We start from the raw sequence: 17,219 nt of genomic DNA on the forward strand, positions 1-17,219 counted from the left end.
ATGTTGTATAATCCAAAGGAAAAATTGATGTACTTCTGAAACAATCTGTGTGATTGGTTAGATTACTTTGTTTTTTTACTGTGATTTGTTGACATTAGAGCTCTATTGCTCATAAATTGCAAATGTTATAATTGAGTTATTTTATGCATGTCGTCATTGGATTGTGGATTGAGAAGATTGAAATAACTTCTAAAACCTGTTTGCTTACTATTTGAGAAGAAATTTGAAACAATGCGCATTTTGGGGAAAGGATATAGGCAATTTTTTTGGACTGGTTGTGCCTTTCAAGCTAACCCTATTAAATTTTATCCTTAGTTAACCCTTTTGAGCCTTATAATTGTTTTCTTGTTAACACATTCTTTTGAGCCTACCTGTGAATTGGATTACCATTTACTCTTTTTGACCCATACCATGAGCATGCAAATTATTATATGAGGGGAGTGAATGTGTAATGGGATGTTTGTATTATGTGTTATTCAGAAAATTACTTGTGATTGAGAAAAAAATTAAAGAAAGAAAATGAAAAGAAAGTGAAAAACGATTATGCTCCCAAACAATTACTATTGAAAAAGCAAAGTTTGGGGGAGTGTATTGAAAAAACGAAAAAAATATTCTCAATCATTGCACAGAAAAAGGGCTAACAAGGGATGAGTGGTGTGAAATTGCTGGGAAAGTTTGCTTTTGGTATGATTAAGCCTAAAAATGTCTCTTTATCTACCTATACCTAAGCCTTCTATTACAACCCTTATAAAGTCCTATTGATTCTTGTTTGTGCATTTGTTTATATTAATGGAGAATAGTAAGTAATGCAGGCATATGGAAATATTTGGTTATGTGGTTAGTTGGTGAGAATTTGATGTGCATAAAGTGGTTCGATTATTTTATGAGTTATGAGTAAATGAGATTTGGTGTTGATAGATTACAGTGAAAGGGTGAAGTAATTTTGAATGAAAATCTAGATTACTGTCTTAAATAGCATGATTGTTTTTCTTGAGAATTATATGTGCATAGCAGTCTTGAGTGTTGGAATTGGTTAGTTATGTCAACTTGGTTTGTTTAGGTTTGAGTCTAGTTAGATTCTTTACTCGAGGGCGAGTAAAGGTTTAGTTTGGGGGAGTTTGATAAACGAGTTTTAGGCTCGTTTATGGTCTAGTTTTTAGGTTGGTTTTCGTTAGTTTAGGGTTATTTTATTGCGGAATTATGCTCGTTTGTTCATGTTTCAGGTTTTCCATGATAAGTTGGTGAAAAGAGTGGAATGAAGTGAAAGTGGAAGAAAAAGGAGTTAATTTGGAGAAAATCGTGTTTTTCGGGAGCAATATGTCCAAGTTTTGATACTGTCAATAGCGTTACAACACTATCAAAGTGGTGCCACAGCGGTAGGAAGGATATGATGGAGCCTGTTGAATCTGTAAGTAGCGCCCCACTGCTACAAAGCAAGCGCTACAGCGCTACAAAGCAAGCACTACAGTGCTATCAAGACCAGCAGAGCAGCGCCCTAGTGCTACATCAAGGGCGCTACAGTGCTAGTGAAATGGTTTTTAGTGCATTTTTGGCTCTGATTATAGCGCTACAGTGCTCAATACATAGTGCCACAGTGCTATAAACGCATTTTTCAGATTTTTAGCCACTTTTTTAAGGACAAAATGGTCTTTTCACTTGGGATCCTTGGAAAACTATTTTAGGAACATTATTCTACGATTTTTGATAAGCAGTTTAGTTTGAAAAATCCTAGATTTAGAAAAGGCTGTTGTAATTAGATTTATTTTTCATTTGAATTCTTTAGGTTATTTTCTATGAATAATTATTTGAAGTTTATTTTCATCATGTTATCTATGAACTAATTTCTTTTATCTAGGGATTAATGTACTCAATGGGATTTCTATTTAATTTTATTATGATATTCTATTGATACTTCTTCTCTATTCTAATCTATATGATGTTTGTTTAATGTTGGTAAATATTTGATCACTATTTACTTGATTTAATGGTTTTGATTCAAAATTCAAAAGATAAGAATTGAATATGCTATCATTATATAAACATAGGTTGCATATTGGACGAAAGTACCTGTATGACTTGTGTAGCAATTAGAGTTCTTTGCTTAATGCCTTCTATATGTTCAAGTTTATCACAGAAATGTAGAAAATTTGCATATAGACTGAGATCTTATATCTTGAAAAAGAATAGGAATCAATTATATTAACTCGCTATTAGAATAGGAAGAAGAGATTTAGAATTGATTAGTAAAATTATTAGAATGAAAAGCTGATGAAAATAATTCCTATGCTTTTTAGTATTGATTTTGAATTAGTTAATTCATTGTCTTGCTTATAGTTATTTAAATTTTGTTCACAATTTAGAGTATTCATTTTAATTTTAATTTTTCATTGAAGTTTAAATTCACCAAATAGAAAGTTAAAGAACAATTAGTGGTATTTGGAAAATAATCTTCGTGGGATCGATACTCTACTTATCATATATTACTTGAATTGACCACGTATACTTGCGTGCTAATTTTCACAGATCAATGGCCTACACAGTCTATCAATAATTCTACCAGCAACAAAATAATGTATAGCACTAGAATTAATCAAAACAGTATAAGGGTTCCAGCACTAAAAAGTTGATCTGTAACTACGAGGGACAAGCCTTAGTTTCTGCCTGAGTCAATGAGAATACTCGAGCTGGGGCCGAGTTGTCCACCTTTCTTGGCTCTTCCTTTCTTGCTCTCGGGCAATCTTTCTTGAAATGTCCCACTACTCCACATAAGAAGCAAGATTTTTCTCGACACTCCCCTAGATGGTGCCTCTTGCACCTAGGGCACTCAGGAAAAGTCCTCCAGGCCTCACTGCCACCCTGGCGGCCCATTGTAATACCACGTGGTCGCTTGTCAGGGCATGGAGTTGGGAAGGCATTAGGAGCCTTCTTCTTCTGATCACTGGGGCCTCCGCCCCTACCTGAACCTATAAATGGAGGTTCCACCCTCCTAGTGTCTCTCCTTGTTGCACTATCACACCAGATCTTGTTCTCTGCGCTCTCTACTGTGAGCGCCTTCTTAATTACCTATGCATAAGTAGTAACTCTAGACATAGTGATAATACAAACATCACGGGCTATCCTAGGTTGTAGCCCCTGGAGAAACCTCTCCCTTCTGGTCCCATCAGTGGGCATCAGTTCCATTGCAAACTTTGCTTGTCTGTCAAACTTTAAAACATACTCAGTCATTGACAGACTTCCCTGAAACAACTTGCTGAACTCTTCAGCTTTTGCAACCCTGTTGGCATCATTATAGTACTTTTCATTGAACAGAGTTTGAAACTCTTCCCAACTCAGGGCATTAACATTTCTGGTCTGAGATATCACTTCCCACCAAATTCGAGCATCTTCCCGAAACATGTATGTGGCACAAGCCACCCTCTCATTACCAGACACCCCCATAAAGTCAAGGATGGTGGTAACCATGCTCATTCACTGCTCATCTTTAGTTGGATCTGCACTACCCTCAAAGACTGGAGGGTGTTGTTTCTTGAACCTTTCATAAAGATGTTCCCATTTATTCTCAGCCTTTGACGGCTGCTCAATTGTTGGCACCGCTACAGGTGGTGCCTTTGGTAAAATGTACCCTACAGGAACCTATTGTTATCTCAGGAGGCAAATTTCTTCTTCCTGCCTCATTACTATGGCTTGTAAATCAGCAAACAACTGTTGCAAGTTATCAGAAGCTGGCTAAGGGATCGATCCTAGTCATTTTCCTGACCCTGTCTGTCATTCTGGCCCTGATCTTCCTGGCCAGCTGATGAGTCTACCTGTCTTGGAAGTATACTATCAACTTATACCTTACTGCAATAATCAATACAACCAGTTAAGTAGTGATAACTAAACCTCTTGCTGCCTCACGGTCCAAGATCCAATAGAACTCATCCATGTTCCACAATCATGCTAACAAACATGTTGATTTATAAACATAGCAGTTAACATTTAACATTTAGCATGTAACAATTAACAATGCTAATAAGCATGTTCTAGCAATATCAGTGCTAATAAGCACGTTAATGCTTATAATGCAGCAGTCAAGGGCCAGCCCTATTAGTGTATCTCATGTAGGCAGATAAAGCATTTATATTATAATTAAGCAGTTAAATACATAACCACATAAATAGTTACCAAACCATGAGTCGAGCTTGTCTTCAGTGGCGAGTGTACATGCCCAACCAGTCTACAGGAACCTTAAACTTTGGCACGCTCTGATACCAAGTTGTAACACCCTGGTTAGCCAAGATTGTCACACTATGTACTTTAAATAGTGCTTAAGTCGCTAAACGTGGCATTAGGCCATAAACGTGCATATAAGTGTTATTAATGGGCCAGGGTGAAAATCTCGGTCAAAAGGAATGAATATATTTTACTTAAAACATTAAAATGTACATGGGATCCCATAAGAGTGTTTACAAAGTTATTTACAATCCAAAATGGTCATTACAGTTCAAAAGTTACAATTTGCCGACCTAAGCGGCAAAAATAGGGTCAAACCCTAGTTCCCCTGAGAAACACCTTGGCTGTGATGGTCAAGCGACCGCATATGTACACGTCACCACCTAAGCTCTCCACTCAAGGCTGGGTGAGCTTTTCTTTTCCTTTACCTGCACCATATATCACCCGTGAGCCAAGGTTCAGCAAAAAAACTTATTACTGCATGTATACAATATAAATAAATGATCGTGTAATCATTCCGGGGCTTTAGCCCTAATTAGATGATTAATGAGTCTCTCAGGGGTCTTGCGCCCTGAATAGATGACTAATGAGTCTCTCTGGGGTCCTGCGCCCTGGATAGATGACTAATAAGTCTCTCTGGGGTCCTGCGCCCTAAGCCATATGACTATCAAGTCACCTGGACCTTTTTGCTCCTGGCTCTGAGTAACTAGTCATAGACTAGCCAAGCGCTTTAGTTTTCTTTGACCAATAGATCAGTCACGCATTTAATGCTCCTGCTGATTAGATCTTATCATTTTGACCTGCAGTCAGAATGCTAATGCCGTTCTTGACTCATAAGTCAATTCTATACGACCAACGCTCAGTATTATTGCCGATCATGACTGATAAGTTAGAACTTCCCGACTAGTACTAAATACCATTGCCGTTTCTGACTAATAAGTTAGTGCAATTCACAAATAAGCAACCCTGCCAAGCATTCACAATGCAATCAATGTCCATGTAGAGAGCACTTAACATGCCTCATCAATAATCGTGTATGTCACATACTGGGTGCAATTTTCTTACCTCAAGTTCGAGCATAAAATAAATAAAGAACGACCCTTGAGAATGATCCTGTCCTTAGGCCCTTAGCGGTCACCTAATCATAACCAAATATGAAATCCCATCCATAAAATAAGTAATAAAAGGTTCATGAACTAAAACCTAGCTCCTGGGACCTCGAATCCTACTAAAACGGTTAGTAGATTCGATTCTGAGCCAAGAGAATCAAAAACCCGCGCTTAAGACTTGTTAAAACCCAACCTGGCACAAAGAGGACAGGCGAGCCGCGACCTGCCCCCAATGGCCGCAGTGCACCCCCAAGACAGGAAGCTCCCCTGTCTAGGTGCCAGGGGCGGGCCACGACTTGACCTTGAGGGTCATGGTGCACCTACCAGACAGAGCCCAGAGGAGGCTCTGGGATACATTCAAGTCGCAACTTGCATGAACTCGGTCGTGACTTGACCCTGCGAATCCAGCTCCCCTACATTTTATCCAATCTAAACCTCAACCAAACAATCCTGAAATCACAACCAAACACCACTACAACATTATGACCATTCAAACTACAAAAACCAAGCCTCGAAACACTTAAAACATCAACAAATATCCACTTCTAAGATCAAAATCTCAAGCTTTCAAATAATCTCAAAACAGAGTAAGAACTCATAAATTTACAGCTGAAAACCTTACCTCAAACTTGAATTGAACCCCTTTTTAGATGTTTATCACTAGCCTAAACCTTCAAGCCTTAAATATTTAAGCTTCAATTCTCTAGCTTGCTTCAAAACTACAAACCGAGAGAGAGAGAGAGAGAGAGAGAGAGAGAGAGAGAGAGAGAGATGATTGAGAAAGAGTGAGTAGAGAACTCTGTTTTTTCTTGCCTTAGTTAATTCCACAACCTTCTAAACATAAACTTATCTAATGGTCAAAATGACCAAATTGCCCCAGGGCCTTCTAAAGCCTTCAAAGCCACCAAGGGCAAAACTGTCATTTCCCATCTATCCCATTAATCATAATTAACATCCTCGAATTCCCGTTACTTCCATATCCTCAAATAATTATTAAATAATATCTCATTACCCGCTCATTCCCGGTAATGTACTAAACATCAATTTACCCCTAGGTTCACCTCGTGCCCGGTAATTAACTCCGTTATGACCAAACCACTAACTTGCATCCTAGGATCGTCTCATGCCGAATAGCTCAAACATATCCACATAATAATGTGGTCTCACCCAAATATCACATACATGCACATAAATATACAATTATGCTCCCAATGGCCAAAATTACGAAAATGCCATTATAATAAGAAATGGGCCCACATGCATGCAATTATCATCATATAATAATATAATTCCCATAATCATGCATATAATCACATAATCGTATATTAAATCAATTATGGCCCTCCTAGCCCCCTAATCCAGGCACAAAGCCACATTAGGGAATTTAGGAAATTACACTAATCAATGTCACAACGTTGACCATAGGTTATGTCGATCTTAATTCTGAGTGATAATATTCTGCTAATTACACTATTTAAATCTTTTGACTTGTTCGTTACCATCTTACCCTACGGTCTAGCCCATACTTACATCTTGAAGATTTAGTAGTGTATTTGAGTGGGAGTATTATTCATAGATATGAAATCTATAACTTCTGTATGAGAAATGAAAAGATGATTTCCTTAATTTTTTTGTTCAAAAGGTTAAATGATCGAGACCTCATTTCTGTGATTAAGTTCACAGAAATATCATTTATAAGGAACATAGTGGGGGTTAAGGATAAAATACTAATGAGGAGTAAAATGGTAATTTGCACCCAGCTCGTTAGTAAGTCATCGATAGTGGATTGAATGACTGTAATGGTTATAACAATGGATAACCTATTTCTGGTTTGGAAAATACGTTCTATGAATTCAAGAGTTCAATTCCAAGTCTATAGTGGAGTCACGAGGAATTAATAAGGTAGTGAAATTATTCGTAAATAAATTTACGGTAACTTATTGGAGCTTGATTTCATGGATCCATGGTCCCTGCATCTCCTTTGAGTAAATCATCTAGAATGTCTCAATTAATTGATTTAATTATCAATTAGGATTTTTAAAGTTGACTAGTTCAATTTTGGAAAATTTATAGAGATATGAGATTTAGAAAATAAAAGAGAATCTTTGGGTAAATTTATTAATATTGATAAATTGGTGTCAATATAAATAAATAATATTAAATCAAGTTTCAAATTATAATTAGTTAATTTGAATAAGGATTTAATTAATTAATTAAAAAATAAATAAAAGGTTTTGAATTTAGGCCCACTTGGGATTTAAATTCAAAATAAAGAGATTGAGCCCAAGTTCATTTGTGGGAGCCCAAGGCTTTTATCTGTTTGTTTATTATTTTAATTAATCTAAATTTAAATTTAAATAAATCTCATTAAGGTTCCTATATAAGGAATATGATATCTAGGTTTTTTATAAGGAAGTCATTCTCAGTTGATTCATTGGGTAAGTGAAAACCTAGACAATCTAATCATTTCTTGGCCAATCACTCTTCTTCTTCTCTTCTAGATCTCTATCTCATGTGTTGAGAACCAACCCACATTAGTTCTAGGTTGATCAAAGGCTTGGTGAGGAAGTGTTGCTAATTTAGTTCAATCTCTTGATAATACTCTGCTACAGAACGGAATCAAGGGTTAGAGAGATTGAAGGAAGGAGTTGTTCCAGTTCCACTGCATAATGTAAGATTTTACTTTACTTTGTATTTGTATCAATTTCATAGAAGCATGTTCTAGGAATTTGCATGTTTGTTTGATAATATATAAATTACATGAAAATAAATAAAGATCCTGCAATATGTTTTTCCTACAATTGGCCTCAGAGCCATAGGTTGCTAGTTTATTTTCATGAATGAACATGTATGAAGTTGATTGATATGTTAGGGTGTCAATTTGATGGTACATGTTATTAGTGCATGTTTATGTTTTGTTATGTAAATTTAGCAATTTTTGGATTAAAAAACTGCACAGATTTAAAAAAAAAAAATTGACTGATTGGGCAGTGTGTGTGCTGGACACGCATGAAGACACCGCTGGGACCCGGCTGTACGAATCCGTACGTACGTCCATACGACGTCAGTGCTGGACCCCGCGTCGACACATTTTTGCCAAAAAAATATATTTATTTATTCTTTTAAAATTGGATACTTTGTGCAGTTAAGTTTAAAATATTTAAAATTGATTATTTGATTATTTTAGATATTTTAGCTTTTTAAAATACTTTGAATTGATTATCTGATAATCATGATATTTTAAAATATTTTTTTTACTCTTTTTATAAATGAGATATTAAAGTTAGTTATCTGATTATTCAAGATAGTTTTATTGTTTAAAATATTTATAATTAGTTATAAGATAATTCTATATATTTTAGATATTTTAAATTTGGTTAAAAGATATTTTGATGTTTTAAAATTGGTTAAAATATTTAAAAATAAAATATCTTGTTATTCCTAACAACTTAACAATCTAGGTTAAATTAATTATTTGAAATTGAATTTTTTTTATATGTTCTATTTTAATTAATTTAATATTTTGCAATTTGTTTAATTAATTATATTGAATTTTGTTTGATGAATTCTATGTTAATTAATTATGGTATTTTGAAAAATAGTATATTGTTGTGGTATATTTGCATAATTTAATAATACATGTTTATAGAGTAACATATTAGGCCCATCCAATCATTAACATTTCAAGCATCATTATTAAGTGATTTTTTGCATTTGGGCTTTAAATATGAGTATAATGATGACCCAATTTTTGTGTTTGAAAAATGTGAGAAAACTCAAATAAAACTTTCATAAAATGTTAGGTTTTATTTGTGCCCAATTGAACATGTAAAGTTTAAATTCTCTTCTTGTGGGTGGTTCCACTTGTGAATGCTTATTTGCTTTGCATTACTAGATTGAGCCTAATCAATTGAATAACAATTAATAAAACAAAGGTTCAAATTCTTGTCTTTTTGGACTTTGTGTGAAAGTTAGGAAGCCTTAGTAGTGGGTCCGACATAATGAATCCAGCTCTTCTCCATGCAAGCTCGAATTGTTAATGCCTATTTACCTAAGTTGGACTTGATTGTATTAAGTTATTCTTTTTAATTGGACCTAATAATTTATTAGGAACAAATTAATTCTCATTTTTTAATTAATTTTCAATGGTAATTTTAGAATTAATGGAAAAATTATAAAATATGGTTTATAAATTATTTTAATAATTTGGCAAACCTAAGTTGATATTTTTCAAAAATAATAAAATACTAAAATATTTAATAATAAGTTTTAAAAATTTGAATTCGATCTCCACCGTTGATTAACAAGGTCCAAGTTCAGTGGGGCCTCATGACGCTTTGATTTCGTCTCCCTACGGGAGGTGTTCACTAGACTTCTTAAAATGGTTAAATTTCTTAGGATAGATGGTTATAGATGGACCTTCTATAGACTCATCCCTACGGTGACTATAGGAATTAAGTCTAAATAATCGAAATTGTGGGTCAAACTCATAAAGTAAGACATATTTGTGACTCTTGCCTACCGAAACACATGAGTTTTCGTTACTTTGATTGGATGGAATAGGTAGTTAATAAAAGTCTATGACGTTTTATTAATTGAGATGTTTCTCTATTTAACTAAGTGAACATTTGTGACTCTCGCTTACCGGGACACATGGGTTCATGGCTAGTTAAAGTACCTAAGAAATAGAAGATAAGTGTTTTAGTATTTTGCATATCTCAAAACATGTTGTATGTTATGCTATTTCTAAAAATTTAATGAATAAATGTCTGTCAAGCAATGCGTTGATTTCTACTTAGTTGATAATCGTAGCTCTAGGCTTCCCACCTCATACTCTCTCTAATCTCTAAAAGGTTACTCTATGGTGAGAACCTCACGAAATGTTTGTCCAACATCAACATGGTGTTGATTATGGACAACATTGAGTTCGTGATAATCAAATATATTCCTATTTTTTCTATGCAACGATCACCAAATCCTTCAAAAAATGATTGTTGATGGTGGTTCAAGCAAAGGAAACGATGCTAATACTACTAAACAAGCTCAAGGAGAAGCTGCTTTAAGCTTCTTCTTCGAAGAGAAAATGAGGAAGAAATTCAAACAAAAAGAATAAGAAGTCCACTGGCAAGGCACCAAATGTTGCAAAGCATCTTGGAGCAATGTCTAATTATAAGTACAATAATAGGGAGTGTTTCCAACTGCAAGGAGACTGGGAATTGGAACAAGATTGCCCAGCACTCAAGGCATATGGAACCCAAGATAATTAAATTTGTCTTAGATGCATGTGATTTTAGAGGATGATACTTTGATTTTGGATCGTTGAATCAAGATCTACTAAACATACATGTATTTTTTTTACACCTTTTTAGCATTGGGAAATCCATGAAGGATAAAAAGCCACAACTTGGAATCCATCAAGGGTTGTTCGTATCAAACAAGACAAAAGGATAAGCTTGAATGAATTTTGAAAATAAATATATTGTTTTAAGACAATTTTTATTTTATTCCGATTTTTAGTGGACATTTTTAATTTCAATTTTTCTTATTACATCAATAACAATTTGTAGTTACTTTCACAAGTAATAAAATCATATTTCTTTAAATGGATGTGAATTGTGGGGTGGATGTATGAAAAACGGGCTATACCTATTGCAACTAAACGAACCCTATGTTCTAAATCATGAGTTGTTTAAATCTAGGACCGTTAAACTACAAAAGGTCAATAACGTTAGAAATGACGTACCTTTGGAATTTTCGCTTTGGTCATATTTGCTATGATAGAATTCAAAGACTAACAAAGGCTGGGCCTTTGAGGGAACTCACCTAAGGTGACCTACCTGTTTTTTAATCTAGTCTTGAGGGCAGAATGACAAAGCGTCCATTCTATGTGATAGGAGAAAGGGCCAAAGAACAACTAAGGCTAGTATGTTCAAATGTCTGGGGACTTATGAATGTTCAAGTGAGGGGTGGTTATGAGTATTTCATCACCTTCATCAACGATTTCTCTAGAGACTCATGTGTAATGCCTAGACTAATTCTAGACCTCGAACCATTAAAACTGTAATGCCCCAAATTTCCTAATAAGGTTTAGAACCTTGATTAGGAGGCCGGGAGGGCCATAATTGATTTATTATGGTATTTAATGATTATATGCATGTTTACGTAAATTATATTATTATATGATGGTGAATGCATGCATATGGGAGTATTTATTGTTATAAGGGTATTTTGGTAATTTGGCCGCTGTGGGCGTAATTGTGTATTTTGGGTGCATGGTTGTGATTAGCTAATATAGCCACATTATAAGGTGGATTGGTTCGAGCTATTCGGCATGAGATGATCATGAGATGTAAGTGTTCGGTCTAGTCATAACGGGTTTAAGTTCGGGGCTCGGGGTGAGTCTCGGGGTCATTTTGATGACTAGAACATTACCGGGAATAAAAGGGTAATGGGATATGATTTATTGGTATTTGGGAATATTGAGAATAGCGGGAACTGGAGAGCGTTAATTATAATTAACGAGATAGGCGGGAAAGGACGGTTTTACACTCGGAAGCCTTTAGAGGGATTTATTTGGCTTAAGGGCATTATGGTCTTTTGACCTTAAGGATTTATATGACTTGAAGGCTGTAGAAAAAATAGAGCATCCTTATCATTATGCTTCTCTCCCTTCCGTGTACCATTTCTCCTTTATCCTCCTTTCAATTTTTGAGAGCCAAAACAGAGTGTCTCTCTCCTTCCCGTACACCACCCTTCTTCATATTCTTCTTTGGTGTTCTTGAGCTCAAAGTGGGGTATTAAGCTAGGGAATTCAAAGGTTGGGTTTGTGGTCTTGGTTCAACTATTGAGGAAGGTTCAAAGCTGGTTTTGAGGTGAGTTCTAGTCATTGAATTCAGGTTGTGCTCTGTTTTTCCCTTTAGTTATTCAGCTTTTGATTCTTGTTGGAAGGTTGGATTTGAAGAGGTTTTAATTGATGTTTAGGTTGGGTTTTGATGATGGGAAGTTATGGGTGATGCTTAGGGGTTTAATTGAGTGTTTTGAGAAGGTTTGGAGCTAATTAGAGGGTTTGGTTCCAAGGGAAAACGCAGGGCAAAATCTGGTGTTGTGTGCTGTCATTTTGGGCTGGTCTGGGCTGGGCGGCGTGGCGCGGCTGTGGTGCGCCGCGGCGCAGCTGGGGCGGGCCTCGGCCCTTAGTGACCTTTTTGACCAGAATGGTGTTTTAAGCTTGGGGATTCAAGCCTTAGGCCTCGGGGTTGAACCTAGTACCCGGTTAAGTGGGGATTGATGTCCCGGAGGCTAGGTATTGGTTTGGGAACTTATGTTGATCATTTTTATTGATGGTATCTTATATTTGGTTATGACTAGGTGACCGCTAAAGGACTAAAAGTTGATCGTTCTCAAGGGTCGTTCTTTTAATCATTCTAGCTCGACTTTGAGGTAAGAAAACTGCACCCTGTGTATATGTGACATGCACGACTATTATTGATGCATGTTGGTTGATTATTGAGCATGACATGCATGGCTATTATTGATGCATGTTGGGTGATTAATGAGTATGACATGCACGGCTATTATTGATGCATGTTGGTTGATTATTGAGTATGACATGCATGGCTATTCTTGGTGCATGTTGGTTTATTATTGAACGTGACATGCATGGCTATTACTGGTGCATGTTGGATTGTTAAGTATGATGCATGTGATGCACGAGAAACATGTGATTAGGACATGCTTTGTATACTGGGTATGATATCATTCAGAGCTTGAGCCTCTGTGTTGTGCATGGTCCTAATCGTACTAGTATCTGTTTAGTAAGCATGTTGAATACCTTGTTTATGGATATTGAACATGTGATATACGTTTGGTGGCATGGCTTACCTGTGTATGACACTGACTAGTCAGGGACCGACTCTAAAGTCGATGAACATGCATTGAATGGCTCTATGGCATTAATGCTAGACCGACTCTAAATTCGATGAACATGCATTGAATGGCTCTATGGCATTAATGCTGGACCGACCCTAAGGTCGATGAACTTATAAGCGCTTGCCTGGTCTAAGACCAGATGATCATGGCCCTGGTGACTGTTTGTCACATGGCTGGGGGACGCTGTCCTTAGTTACGACTCTAGAGTCGGGAGGATGGTTATGTTGGTGACCAATCACCATGCACCTATCCTGATCGAGTTTATGAAAGAACCGCTGAACAATTAAGCCCTGGTGACCCTATCGTTACATGGCAAGAAGGAGCTGCACCTACCTTTGTGACTTTCGCTACAGTCACCTATCTATTTTGGACTGATAGTCCTGGATGATTATTATGGTCATTGTTGATATTATATCATGCCTTATTGTGTTTTCTTGCTGGGCTTCGGCTCACGGGTGCTTTGTGGTGCAGGCAAAGGCAAGAGGAAGCTGGACTATTCTTGAGTTGGAGAGCTTAGGTGATGACGTGTACATATGCAGCTGCTCGACCACCACGGCCGAGGTTTAAAGTGGAACTAGGGTTGAACCCTGTTTTGCCGCTTAGAACGACCTGTTGTAAATATTTTATGTAATAGACTCTGAAACTATATTTTCGGGATCCCAATGTATATATTAAACGTTCTAGTGAAACGTTACATCTTAGCCAAAATCTTTAATCCCTAAACTGCTAATCATACTTAGTTCACGTTTTTGGCCAAATGACTCGATTAGCGAGTTTAGCACTGTTTACAAGGCACACCGTAACGGTCACAGGAGTTGGGGCATTACAAAAACCTACTAAACATAACTACTATTTTGGAATACATACATACATAAAATTTTATAACTTTATTAAAAATCCAAAATACGATACGAAATACAAAATAAGATATTGGTACACATTGTTTTGTACATAAAACATAAAAACATAAACTTTAATCAATTGTTTAAATACTAAGTGTAGAAATACATAAAACATAAATTAAAAGACTTTAAACAATGTCATCCTTGATCTTCCCTCAGTCCATTCAATCCATCCATCCCTAATACACATGCCAAGCTGCCACGAATCTGTCCTTCCTTCCAAGTTCATTTTCCTGCACCATCTAAAATAAAAGTAATGAGCCTAATGCCCAGCAAGGAAAATCTACTAAAAACATATATCATAAATCATAAGACTATATCATAAAACATATACTATAAAACATAAGACGTAAAAACGTATATCGTATAGGACTACAATATTAATGGCCATTAACTCATTACCGTGGTATGTGATAAAACCATCTAGGTCTTCAGTCTACTAATCGAGGTAGGTTAGATCACAAGGTAGTATATGATAACCCATCTAGGTTCTCAGTCTACTAATCGAGGTAGGGTAAATCATAACTCTAAACCACAATAATGATAAAAATCTTGAGGTTTGCTATCTATTCAACTATAAGCCCCAAGTGACTACAAAACATATTTATGCATATATACATAACACATATCATAACATATAAACATATCATATCACATCATATAAACTCATATAATCTAACCTATTTTCCTTACCAAAAACTGGGATATTGGAGACAAGAACGTGATTGGAACACTGCTAAAACCAACAGTAAAAACCATGAGTTTCTAAAAAAAAGAGATGAAAAAGAGAACTAAACCATCAAAGTAGAAACTTACCGAAGAACCTTAAGTTTCAAGAACATAAATACCTAACCAAGAAGTCATAAAATCAATGTTAGGATCTAAAAGAAAGTGGAAGAAAATAAAAGAACTATGATGAACTAAATCTGAGAATAAGAATACCTTGAATGGACTATGATTTTGATCTACACCTCGATACCGAAATAACACTCTATCTTACTTTCCAAGTGTTTAGAAAAGCTTAGATTGGAAAAGCTTTAAAGCCAAAACCTAAGTGTTTTCTCTCTAGAGTAATCTTAGCAACTTGGATGCTCTGAAGAATGCTTGAATGATGAGTGAAATGGCTGAGTACTAGGTCCTTTTTATAGATTTCAAGGAGTGAAACTAACCCCTTTTAAATTGAATAAATAAATGAATATAAATTGAAAATATTTGAATTTTTGTTTCAACAAATGCCCAGAACTCGGTCAAAAATGTTCAAGAGCAAGTCCAAGTGGTTGAGGGCTGTTTCTAGCTCGGATTCCACGAAGTTCCAAAAACTGACCCAAGGGTCGATATATCGCCTTACCCTAGGTGATATATCGCCTAAGCCTATGCCCCGAGTCTTCGTGGTTTCGTTCGTGCGAAGTCGATGTGTTTTTCGTATCTCCCGTAGGTGATATATCGGCCCCCTGTAGCTGTGATATATCGGCATACGTTGATATATCAAACACGTTTTAGCACTCTTTCGGCATATTTTGAATTTGTTTAAACAATTTTGATTGAGTAAAATGTGATCCTAATAGCTGCTGGAAGGTTCTAGAGCATCTAGATTCATCCATTATTAAATTATTCATCCAAAATCCTTAAATTCTTAAATAAACATGCTTGTGACAAGTGTCATGCTCTTAATAATTCTATCTAAACCTTAGGTTATAATAAATAATGTTTCTAGGACTAGCTATATTAATCAAACCTTATGTTATAATTAATATTTCTAAACCATAGGTTAAAGTTATAAAATCCATAACTGTTTCTATGAGTTTCCAACTAAATCCCGGCTTAAACCAATATCCACGAAAACTAAAATACTACAAGCTATTACAATACTACTACTATTACTACTACTATCTAGCTAAGTAAAATTTCGAGACACTACATCATGTAAGATAAAGCATAGGAATTCTGTGATTTTGTTAAGAAGTTCAAAGAATTCATTGCTATGGCTTTAAAACCATATTAGATAAAACGTTAAAGATCTTGCGATCTGATTGGGGTGGAGGATATTCAGATAATCAGAACCAAGATCATTTAATTGAACTTGGAGAATTGTCTAGAGAAACTGTCCCAAGGACTTCACAACAGAACAGTGTTGCTGAGCGGTGTGAATTGCACGTTTATGAAAATGTGTGTTCTATGATAAGCTATTCAACTCTACCAAGTTCTTACCCAGATCTTTTCTGGAGACATGCTACCTAGACCGCATGTACATTTTTTAAATGTTGTGTCGTCTCAAAAGCTGTCTCAAACACACCACTAGAATGGTGAAATGGCCGTGAACCTGGTTTATGTCATTATGGAATTTGGGGGTGTCTTGTTTATGCCCTGAGGAAAAAGGTAGGAAAGCTAGAATAATGAATTAAGGTTTGCTTGTTTGATGGCTATCCTACAGGTACTCAGGGTGGTCTGTTTTATAGTCCAGTAGACAAGAAAGTGTTTGGCTCTACAAATGCTACTTTCATGGTTAACGAATACATAATGAATTTCAAGCCTCATATAAAAATAGCATTAGATGGAAGAACAATCAATTATTGTTCCATCCTCACTGACGCAAGTCGATGAAAACAAGGTAGATTTAGAAACCACTAATCCAAGTTAGAAAGTTACGATGCCTCATCATAGTGGGAGGGTTTATTGGAACCTGGTACCTATGATATGGATAGTGAAACTAACAAGTTGGTTGGGGACACAAGTAACAATGATCTATTGGCATTTAAATAGGCAATGGGTAAGTCTGAAAGCGATCTTTGACTCGAAGCCAAGTACCAGGAAATTGAGTCTAAGTACTCTTAATTTATCTGAGTTCTTGTAGATGTGCCATTGGACTTTAGGCCCATGGGGTGCAAGTGAATCTATAAGAAGAAGAGAGGAGCTGATGAAAAGGTCGAGACATTTAAGGCTCGACTCGTGGCAGAGAGAAAAGTTGACTTAGAGAAAACTTTTTCTCCGGTAGCCATGTTAAAATTCATTTAGTATACTCTTATCCATAGCCACAACTCTTGATTAAGAGATAAGGCAAATGGACATCAAA

The sequence above is a fragment of the Humulus lupulus genome, chromosome 1 (genome assembly GCF_963169125.1).
Source record: "Humulus lupulus chromosome 1, drHumLupu1.1, whole genome shotgun sequence".
In the NCBI taxonomy this organism is placed as follows: Eukaryota; Viridiplantae; Streptophyta; class Magnoliopsida; order Rosales; family Cannabaceae; genus Humulus; species Humulus lupulus.